Genomic DNA, 11,164 nt, shown 5'->3' on the forward strand with positions numbered 1-11,164 from the left:
CGCAAGAATAAAACACAGAAATTTACAAAAACTAAAAGATAATTAAATACATGCCCGATTAAAAATACAGTTGATACATGGTAAAAAACCCCAATAAAAATAGTAAAAAAACCCCACCAATCCCCCCTCAGGCCAGGCCGGCTTGCTCGAACAAGTATGTTTTCAGATCGCGGCGAAAGGAGCGCAGATCGGGTGCCATCCGGAGCTCAACCGGTAACTGGTTCCATAGCTCCGGGGCGCCCACAGAGAAGGATCTCCCCCTGGGGGCCACCAGCCGACATTCTCTGACCGGTGGCACCCTGAGGAGGCCCTCTCTGTGGGACCGCACAGGGCGGAGGGAAGTAGACGCCGGCAGCAGGTGTTCCCTAAGGTACTCCGGACCCCTGCCATGTAGGGCTTTAAACACCATTACTAGCACCTTGAATCTCACCCGGAAGACAACTGGCAACCAATGCAGCTCACGGAGCAGAGGTGTAACATGGGAGTATCGGGAGACTCCCAACACAACTCTCGCGGCTGCATTCTGTACCAGTTGGAGCCTCCGGGTGGTCCTCAAGGGAAGCCCCATGTAGAGAGCGTTGCAGTAGTCTAGACGAGAGGTCACGAGCGCGTGAGTGACCATACATAAATCATCCCGGCTTAGATAGGGCCGCAACTGGCGCACCAGGCGAACCTGGGCGAAAGCCCCCCTAGTCACAGCCAAGGTGATCTTCCAAGGTGAGCCGTGAATCTAGGAGGACTCCCAAGTTGCGAGCCCTATCTACGGGGGGTAATAATTCACCCCCCATAGAAAGAGATGGAATATCCGAATAGACCCGGGATGAAGGTATGCAAAGCCACTCGGTCTTGTCGGGGTTGAGCTGAAGTCTGTTCCTCCCCATCCAGACCCGAACCGCCTCCAGGCAATGGGACATCACGTTGAGGGCATCACTGGAGTGGTTTGGGGTCGAAAGAAAAAGCTGGGTATCATCAGCGTACTGATGATACCCAACTCCAAAGCCACGAATGATCTCACCCAGCGGTTTCATATAGATGTTGAACAGGAGAGGCGAGAGGACCGACCCCTGAGGAACTCCACAAACGAGAGACCTCGCGGTCGACCTCTGCCCTCCTGTCAACACCGACTGTGAGCGTCCCTGGAGATAGGAGGAGAACCACTGTAGAACCGTGCCTCCCACTCCCAATCCCCTGAGACGCCACAGCAGGATACCATGGTCGATGGTATCGAAAGCCGCTGAGAGGTCTAATAGGACTAGAACAGAGGAATGACCCCTGTCCCGAGCCCTCCAGAGATCATTCACCAGCGCGACCAATGCCGTCTCCGTGCTGTGCCCGGGCCTGAAACCCGATTGGTACGGGTCTAGATAATCCGCTTCATCCAGGACCAAAGGGAGCTGATGCGCCACCACACTCTCAACAACCTTCGCAAGAAAGCGAAGGTTGGAGACCGGACGAAAGTTGTTCAATACAGCTGGGTCCAAGGCAGGCTTCTTGAGGAGAGGCCTCACCACCGCCTCTTTCAAGATGGCGGGGAAGCTACCCTCACTCAGAGAAGCCGATATAACTGCCAGGAACCAGCTGCGTGTCCTCTCCTGGGCTGCATAGACCAGCCAGGAAGGGCACGGGTCCAATAAACATGTGGTGGAGCTCAGTCTCCCCATAATCCTGTCCACTTCCTCCGGAGTCACAGAATCAAACTCCTCCCAGGTGATATCGACAAGACCGCCCGTGTCCTGATCGCCAGACTCTGCCCAGTCAGAGTCCAGACCGGTCCGAATCTGAGCGATTTTGTCCGACAGATAATTGTTAAACTCCTCGGCACGACCCTGCAAGGGTTCCTCCCTCACCTCCTGATTAAGAAGGGAGCGAGTCACCCTAAACAGAGCGGCCGGGCGATTATCTGCGGACGCGATAAGGGTAGCGAAGTGATTAGACCTCGCCACCCTTATCGCAGCGAGATAAGACCTAATATGGGTTCTTAGTCGCAATCGGTCGGATTCGGATCGGATGGACCTCCAACCACTCTCTAGGCCCCGTCTCCGACGCTTCATCTCCCGGAGCTCCGCGGAGAACCATGGAGCTCGACGGGATCTGCATCGGGTCAGGGGCCGCAAGGGTACAACTCGGTCAAGAGCCTCAGTGGCTGCCCTTTCCCAAGCTTCCACTAAGGCATCTGCCGAGCTGTGAGTGGGGGAGGCAGGTGGGGACCCCAGCGCTGCCTGGAACCTCGCGGAATCCATTAAGCGTCTGGGGCGGTACCATCTAACTGGTTCCACACACCCACGGCGGGGGGTGGCAAAACGGAAGACCAGCCGCAGGAGATGATGATCGGTCCATGACAGGGGCATAATAATTGGAGAGCCCCCACCAAGATCATCTAACCACCGACCAGATAAGAAAACTAGGTCAAGGATGTGGCCTCCCTCATGAGTCGGTCCTGAAATTACTTGCGTCAGGTCCATGGCCGTCATGGAAGCCATGAACTCCCGAGCCAACTCAGATGATCCTCCCAGAGATGGTAGATTGAAGTCCCCCAAAACTATAAGTTTCGGGAACTCAACCACCAACCCAGAGAGGACATCGAGAAGCTCAGGCAGGGCTGCTGCTGCGTGACTAGGCGAAAGGTACACCAGCAGCAAGCCCAACTGCGCACCAGGGCCGCATCTCAAAAAGAGAGACATCCGACTATCTGCGGAACGGTGGCCTCCCGCGGAACTAAGGTCTCCCTCATAACAACAGCCACTCCCCCACCCCTACCCTGAGCCCGAGGCCGGTGTAGCACCCGGAAACCTGGTGGGCAAAGATCAGCCAGAGGAATACCGCCCTCTGGGCCCAACCAAGTCTCCGTGATGCAAGCCAGGTCCGCCTGCTCACCCTCGACCAAGTCACGGACGAGAGGAGCTTTATTAACGACAGACCTGGCATTCAAGTACACCAGCCGGAGCTCAGGAGGTTGCACATCCTCACTCCCGGGACCTTGGGGCAGAACAAGAGGGTCGGAACGCCTCACCGCTTGCAAGTAGCGGAGAGGCCTTCCCTGAGATCGATACGGCCCTCTGTTCCTGCACCTGCTGCCATTCCCTAACGTCGTGGGAATGGGCAATCCCACGACTTGCCCTGGAGCCCCAGGGGCGACCGACCCCCGCTCCTCCCCTCCGCGATCAATCCCGGCCCTGGCCTGAACAGTGGTTGCTGGACTGCCCCCCATATCCGAACAACCAAAAGAAGTTCCCACCCCCCTCCCTAACCTCCTAAAAAATTTAACCAAAAAACTAACCAGGGGCCTCTTATTTGGCTTATATCGGAGGCCCCTACCCATGCCCAGCCATCTCTCAGGGTCCCAACACTCGGGCCCTTCATCAAGAGGAGATGTAAAGAGTAAGGCGGGTCGCTCCCAGGATGGGGGGCCCCCCTGAGAGCGTATAAGGTCGTGCTAGAATAAGTCAGACGCATGATCTTAAACAAGTCCGACAAAAAAGACAGCAAGGCAGACCAGATCAACACGGGAGGATCTCAAAATAAATAAGTCGAAGGCAAATGACCAGAGAGCCAGCCCAGCTCCACTGCCACTAGAGCTGGGAAATCCCGGAACAGATCGAATCCCGCCCTTTCACGGCGGTCAAGGCCGGGGGGCAACCTGGTACATAAAAACCGGGGGAGCAATACCCCCCAGAGCTCTCACCTCTGGGAGGCAGCAGATGTAAAAACTTAACCACTCTCCCACAGTGGTTATAACCCGGGCCTTCTATTATAGGGGAGGGGGGAGAAGAGGATGGAGTTAGAGCAAAGAATCTATAAAATACATCAGGATTAATAAGCCGGTATAGTCACAAAATGGTAGGAGAGATTCCGATTATATAAGTCACTTCCATGTTGCAAAAAAGACTGGATGATAGTCAGTCAAGAAGGAAACCACAACATGGTCTAATCATTTTCTGGCGGCGCAGAGATTAAATTTTGCCTCACAAACGTCCGAGGCAACAGCGTCCGCGTTCCACCACCAGGCCAGGTCACCATGTCAGAGAGGCCCACTCCCTTCACCGTCAGCCATCTCGGAAACCAGCCAGACGACGTCTCCCCCACTCCAGCATTTTCACCCCCCCCCCGCCGCTCCAAGCCGCGATTCATAGTCAATCCAACAACACGCGGCTCCTGAAGCAGCAGGAAGGCGTTCTGGAGCATCACCGAACTGTAAAAAAATTAATCCGGGCGTCACAGATCTCAGGAACGCCACCAGGCTCCGTAGAAGGGGTCTCGAGACCCCCGTTGCACAGACGGTCAGCCGGTCGGAGCCACGTTGAGCAGAGCTCCAGCAAAAAATCGGGATCTTTCCGGGCGCCTCAGCAGCCTCAGCAGTCTCCATCGGGGCTCCGCCCAGCTCCTCCGCGTCCAACAGCCTCCATCGGAGTTCGCCGGGTCCCTGCGGCACCGATAAACAGCTGGTCGGCGCCGTACAACACGGGGTTCTGCTCAGCTCTTCCATGTCCACCAAGCTGTCCAGAAACTCCAGAAACTCCTCCGGGCTCCTCCGGGCTCAGCTGATAGTCCTCAGAGAGTCCTCGGAGTCCTCGGAGCCCTCGGTGAGTCCAGGCTCCCAGAGCCAAGGCAAACCATGTAGGCGTTCTAAAGGCAGGCACCGAAGCTCAGCTCCCTCGTCCTCGTCCTCATCCTCACCCGAAACCTTCACAGGACCCAAATATCACTGTGAAGCTCCCCAGGGTCGCCACATTGCTAAAATTGCCGAAGCTCCTAACGGAGCTCAGCCATGCACGTCCGCCATCTTGGGCATGCTCAGTAAAGAACTACACTTATCGTATCTAAACACTGGAGGGCCTTTACTCTGGCATGATGTCATGCCCTCTCCCCTCAGCTCTCCTTGAAGGCTGATACAGGAAGATTCCTTACCCAGTAAGACCAGGCTCCTGTGACTCTGGAGACACTGAAACAATAGAACAGCTGCTTTTCCAGGGCCCGTATTGCAGACATCTGTAGCCTCATCTTACCATTATTGCATAAATGCCAGGCCACCAAGGACATTTCTAGATCTTTGACCAACCTCTTTTTATGACTGTTATGACTTACAATTGTGATGAGCAGGCTACATTATGGTCATTAGTCAATGTAATTCCTCCTGTTCCTCTTCTTTATAGTTCAGTTAATCAAGGCGACCTTGGCCTGAGCTGATTTTGAAGATTGTTTCATTTCTCTAGATGGAATTTCAACCTCCTTTCTCTAGATAACAGTTCTTACGTGTTTCTGTCAAATTATCTTCCTTACTCTTTCCATGAGTGAAATTGCTTTTCCAACAAAGGCTCAATATCTGATCGACAAAGCTCAGCGTCCTAATCCACTGAGCCACCACGTCCCTCTTAGTGGGGACTAATAGAAATGTGTAAAAAGGGACATTCCCCCAGGAAGGAAAAAAAACACATTGCATCAGTTCTCTCTTAAACTTCTCTCTAGGTCACATATAACAAATGATACCCCACCCACACTTGCCTGGCTGAGCTCAGCTAGTCTTCCAATTCAAAGTAAACATCTGAAAAGCTTTCTCCACCCTATTGCCTTTCCATTAAGGACCACAGCTCCCTGAGTTGGCCATCCTAGCTGGGAATAGCTGGCAGTTATAGTTTCAACTCTTTTGGGGTTTGGGAAAAACTAATCTGAGTTTGGGAGTCAGGGATTCAAGCAATAATTCACGATGGAAAGGCAAGTCTTTTACCCTTTTACCCTTTTACCCTTACTCTGATTTAGGAGGATGATACCCAGCTTGAAAATAACATCTAGTTTGGATGCAGGATAAAGCTGAATTTAGCCAAAAAGCACACAATGTGCTTTACCAAGTGCAGATATTCCAGCACTCTTTGTACCTCTCAGGCCTCCCATTGTTTAAAGGTGGTATCCTTAGGCTATATGGACGTTGCTATGCAGAAGACCCGTTCATCTCATTTAGTTGAGTTTCAGCTTTGGTTGCATCCCAAATAACATCTTTTTGTGAGGTATTCTACTTTGGCCACAGAAAGGAATACCAATTAATTCACCCTATTTTCTTTCAAGCATGGTGCCAATGGCCAATTAGGCAAAAGGTTACACATTGTAGCAACAGCTTGGGAAATCAGTGCAGACTAGAGTTGCTCTGATTAAACAAGGGCTCTGTGTCCTGGAGAGAAGGACAGAGATTGAAAGTGAGAGGCTGGTGGGTGGGAGAAATAAGATGAGAATTACAAATAGCAAAAGGGAGGAAAAAGTGTAGGTCAGAAACTGAAAAGAAACAAAAAGATAAAGGAATGAGGAAAAAAAATAGATGCTGTGAGGTTTGCTGTATTTAAAATATAAAGAATCCTCTGCAGCTCAAGCCTCCTGCAGAAATTCAGAGCGCCCTATATAATTTAAAATATCATTTCCTTTATCTGGAAGACTTAAAATAGTCAAAAATGGTGCTAATTTCGTTAAAAACTTAGGGCGTCTTTGCAAAGAACGGAAAAAGTCTTTTAAAAAAATAGAGTAACTCATTGACTTCTCTTTAACAATTCCAAAATTAAAAGGAGCACATGGCTCTTCTCCTCTTCCTTCTTTGAGTAACAGTTGATTCCTGGTGGCTGCCTGGACTGGTCCCTGCAGTATTTGGATGTGGTTTGCCCTTGGCTTCTTTCTAGGGCTGAGTAAATGACTGGCACAAGGTTATTTAGCTGGGCTTCTGCCTAAGGCAGGACTAGAATTCATGGTCTTCTAAGTTTTTAGCTTGGTGCCTTAACCACTATGCCAAACTGGCTCTCATAGGTCACTCTAGTCTAGACCCTCCGAAAAGGTTTAAGGACATCGAACAATTTTATATATTGCATAACCAGTTAAATATGGTTGAAGAATAATCCCACCAAAGAGGCAAGTATTCAGCCAGATCTTTGGGTAATTTCATGCCTCTATTCCTCATCAGCTCTTGTCCCTTTCAGACAGAAACAAGGCAATACGGCGCAGTCATTTCCCCTGGTGCTAGTTCTGCTGCGTTTTCTACCTGCCAGTTTTCTATTTATCGGAAGAGGAGTCCCTTTAGAAATTACTGTAGCTTAAAGAACAGATTATTTTAGAAATTCTCCTGTGGAGGCTGGTGTTCTTATAACTGTTTAGATACAAGGTGGATGAAAAATGTGAGAGAAAGGCTGTCCTGCCTTGCTTGGTGCAATAATCTTTCCAGAAATCTAAAATGAAATTTAAATAGAAATCAGGTTTCTATTTAAAGAGATAGGATCATATAGAAACAAAGAATCGTTGGGTTGGAAGGAACCTTGCAGGTCTTCTAGTCCAACCTCTTTCTCATGGAAGGAATTCTCGGATTGTCCTAGACCAGGCATGTCAAACTCATGATGTCACATGACATCGCACAACGTATCGCGACTTTGCCCCCCATTGCCGGCAATTGGGTGAGTGTGGTTTTGGCGTGATGCATCTGGCCTGCGGGCTGGCAGTTTTGACATGCCTGTCCTAGACCAATAGCTGACCAGCCTTTGCTTGAAAACTTCCAATGATTGAGCCTTCACAACTCCAGGAGACAGACTGTTCTTAATACAGTAGTCCTCAACTTAGGGCCACAACTGAGCCCAAAATTTCTGTTGCTAAGTGCGACATTTAAGTGAGTTTTGACCCATTTTACGGCTTTTCTTGCCACAGTTGTTAAGTGAATCATTGCAGATGTTAAGTTAGTAACACAATTGTTAAGTGAATCTGGCTTTTCCATTGACTTTGCTTGTCGGAAGCTTGCAAAAGGTGATCACGTGACCTCGGGACACTGCAACTGTCATAAATATGAAGCAGTTGCCAAGCCTCCAAATTTTGATCATGTGACCATGGGAATGCTGTAGCGGTTGTAAGAGTAAAAAATGGTCGCAAGCGCCTTTTGTACCATTGTAACTTTGAATGGTCACTAAATGAACTGCTGCAAGTTAAACACTACCTGTAATTCTCCCAGTTAGGAATTTATTCTTTTTTTTTGAGTTTGAATCTCTCTGTGTAAAACTTACATACTCTGGTTTTTGCTGTATCCTCAGGCAGGGCAGAAATAAATCCCTGCCCTTTTTTATTTTGACAGTGCTTCATGTACATTTTGCATAGGCAAAACGTCCTCAGTTTCCAGATATTAATGTGGAAATTCTTGTACCTTATAAAGATATGGGAGTTTTGCCCTTTCTCTGGGGTGTTTAAATCTTGGCAGAGAGTCAGATAGTCAAAATAGTTCATAATGGTTGCACTGTAACAACTGTTTGGCATGGTGTTAATCCAAACAACCTTTGCATAAATTCATCCTTTCAAAATGTACTGTGTGTCATTCACTGAAATCATTTTTATGTTCTTCTTTAACTTCTCTTCTTTTTCCAAAGCTATCTTCCCGATGGTTTTAATGTGATCTTTGAGCTATCCATTGTCTTTGTAGACTTTTTTTCCTATATTTTAAAAGTGGGTCTGGATTACTAATTTAAATTGTAATGTCAGGTGCAAAAGAATAGAGTCATACATTAAGTTCCAATTAAACTGATTTGTTGCTCATGCCTATGCATGAACGTAAGAGACTCTAGTTCAGGGGTCCTCAAACTTGGCCACTTTAAGACTTGTGGACTTCAACTCCCAGAATTCCCCAGCCAGTTGGCTGGGGAATTCTGGGAGTTGAAGTCCACAAGTCTTAAAGTGGCCAAGTTTGAGGACCCCTGCTCTAGTGTGATTCCTCTTTTGACTCCACTCCCAGGCCATGCCACTCCTTCATCCCAAATCCCAAAGCAAGTTTGAATTTTGATTTTGTTTTCTGCATCCAGTCTTTCTTAATTAGTATCAAGTGGTCTTTGACTGCCTTGGACTTAAATGCAGACTTGCAATTTCTTGTTCCAGCCATCCGTTCAAATATTTCTTCTCACCTGCTTATTATGTTCCCTTTTCTGTGCTTTATGTACTTACTTTTGTTTACCCAGAAATAAACAACACGATGGGTGTGTATGTCTGTGGTGTTCATAATTGAAGGGGAAAAAACAAGCCTTTTTAATACGTGGAAACCACACTCTCTACTTTGAACCAATTTCATTGTCACTGCACAGGCAAGAATACCATTTGGATTCCTCAAATCTTTGTAGGTATGACATCATCCTGTGAATTGGTGAGTGGCATTTATTTCAAAGATTTTTTTTTTACTGGAAAACTGTGAAGACACCAAGAGACCCCTCTGAGGAAAACAAATGCCATGTGTTGTTACTGTATGAACATCACTACAAAAGATTCCATGAAGATCAACTGCCAGACAATAACAAGAAACCAGGATCTCTTATTTTTTCACACACTGCATAGTTCCAATGGAACATTTCCACAGAGGCCCAGGGATTTATGAGGAAATTTGGGTAGATTTCAGTGTGATTCACTTCAACATGTATGGTTTTAAGAGTAGGATTGCCTCGGGTATCATACTGCCGTTGCTGTACATTCCTATTGCTGCCAATACACATCTACTTTAAAATGAAATGGAAGCCTACATGTATGATCACATACTCATATAATCTCTGCATTAACGATACACATTAATTCTCTCTTGGAAGTGCCTTGCCTTCTGTTATGTATGCAGGCATCTGCATAGCAACAGCCCTTAGGGGGCGTTGGCCTGGACAGTTTCGGCGGGAAACCTAGGGCCAACCCCATTGGCTGTTAGCTTACCTGGCCAGGTATATAAGGAGGCCAGGTAGCCCTCATTCCTCAGTTCACTTCCCCTTCCAATAAAGAGCTGAACTCACACACCGGCTGGCGTCTCTCTTGCGTCGGACCCACTACACAATACCTTCCATGCTAGGTATAGTGGGGGTGGGGGCTAATTAGTTGTCTTGCAGGTGCTCTATATACAGTATTGACATTTGGGTGTAGAGGTGAGGATTTGGGAAAGGCAGGAATAAGCACCATCAATCAACGATTTCGTCTGGTGGGGAATTATGGGACGGGTCATCCATCAGATGGGAAGGCACCAGGGGGAGAAAATGCCTTAAATCCGGGGAGAGCGTGCCAACCTTCTTCCTCCTAAACAAAAGCGTCAAATGGACGGCAAGGCACTAATAAAAAGAGAATGAGGCAGTGGCGTAGCGTGGGGGGTGCAGGGGGGGCCGGCCGCACCGGGCGCAACATCTGGGGGGGGGCACGCTCGGCGACGAATTCCTAATTTGCATTTAGAGGTGCAGATTGGCACACGCAACTTTCCTTTTCAATCTGGATCCTAGTTTTTGGTCTTGGGTCTTTGCATGAAGGGTGACGGTCCTTTGCTGTTCCCGCTTGGAGCACTTTAGCATTGCTCGGCGGCTCCCCAGTCGCCCCCTCCCCGCAGCGCTTCAGCGGAGGAGTTAAGCACAGAGTTTTTGCGCCTAGAGAGGAGAAAGGGGGGCTGGGAATCCAGCTTCCTGCCCCTCCATCTCCCCTTCCTGGTCTCTCGACGCCTCTTACGCCAGGGCTGCGGAGGTTCCCCTGGTGGGGGAGGGGCGCCAGGTGGGCAAGGAGGCTCCGAGAGGGGGAGGGCAATCAGGAGGGGGGAATCCCCGGGGGGGGGAAGGGGAGGAGGGATTCCTGTGGTGGGGGAGGGGCGCCAGGTGGGCAAGGACGCCGCGAGAGGGGGAGGGAATAGGAGGGGCGGGAAGGGGAGGAGGGATTCCTGGGAAAGCCAGGTGGGTTTCCCCCAGTTGCGCCCCCTCCCCTTCCGAGTCTCCGCCTTTCCTCGCGAGTTTTTCTGCTCCGTGGGAAGCGCTGCGCCTTCGCTTCTCCTCCTCCTGGGTTGCGGCTTCCACGAACGGCTCTCCGATCCCCTTCAGATCCTTCCCCCAAGACCCCCTCCTGCCCCGCAGCCCCACCTCTTGGCGCAGCCCGGCTCCCCGCCTGGGAGATCCTGGTGTTTCCCGGAAGGTTGGGCACCCCCGTTCCCATGTTCGGAGGAAATAAAATAATTTTAGGTCAAGTGACAGGTCTGGGAGCTCTAATTGCCTCCACTTCTCTGAGATCGTTGTCAAAACAACTCAAATGCAACTGATTGATGTTGAAAGGACAGTGGGAGATCCAGGGAAGAAAGGAGGAATTTGTTTTATGACTTTTACAAGCAAAATGTTAGAACTGGATTTCCCACTTCTGTACCCACATGGCTTTTCAGTACCGTATTCTCTTG

This window comes from Vipera ursinii (genome assembly GCF_947247035.1).
Source record: "Vipera ursinii genome assembly, chromosome: 1".
NCBI lineage: Eukaryota > Metazoa > Chordata > Lepidosauria > Squamata > Viperidae > Vipera > Vipera ursinii.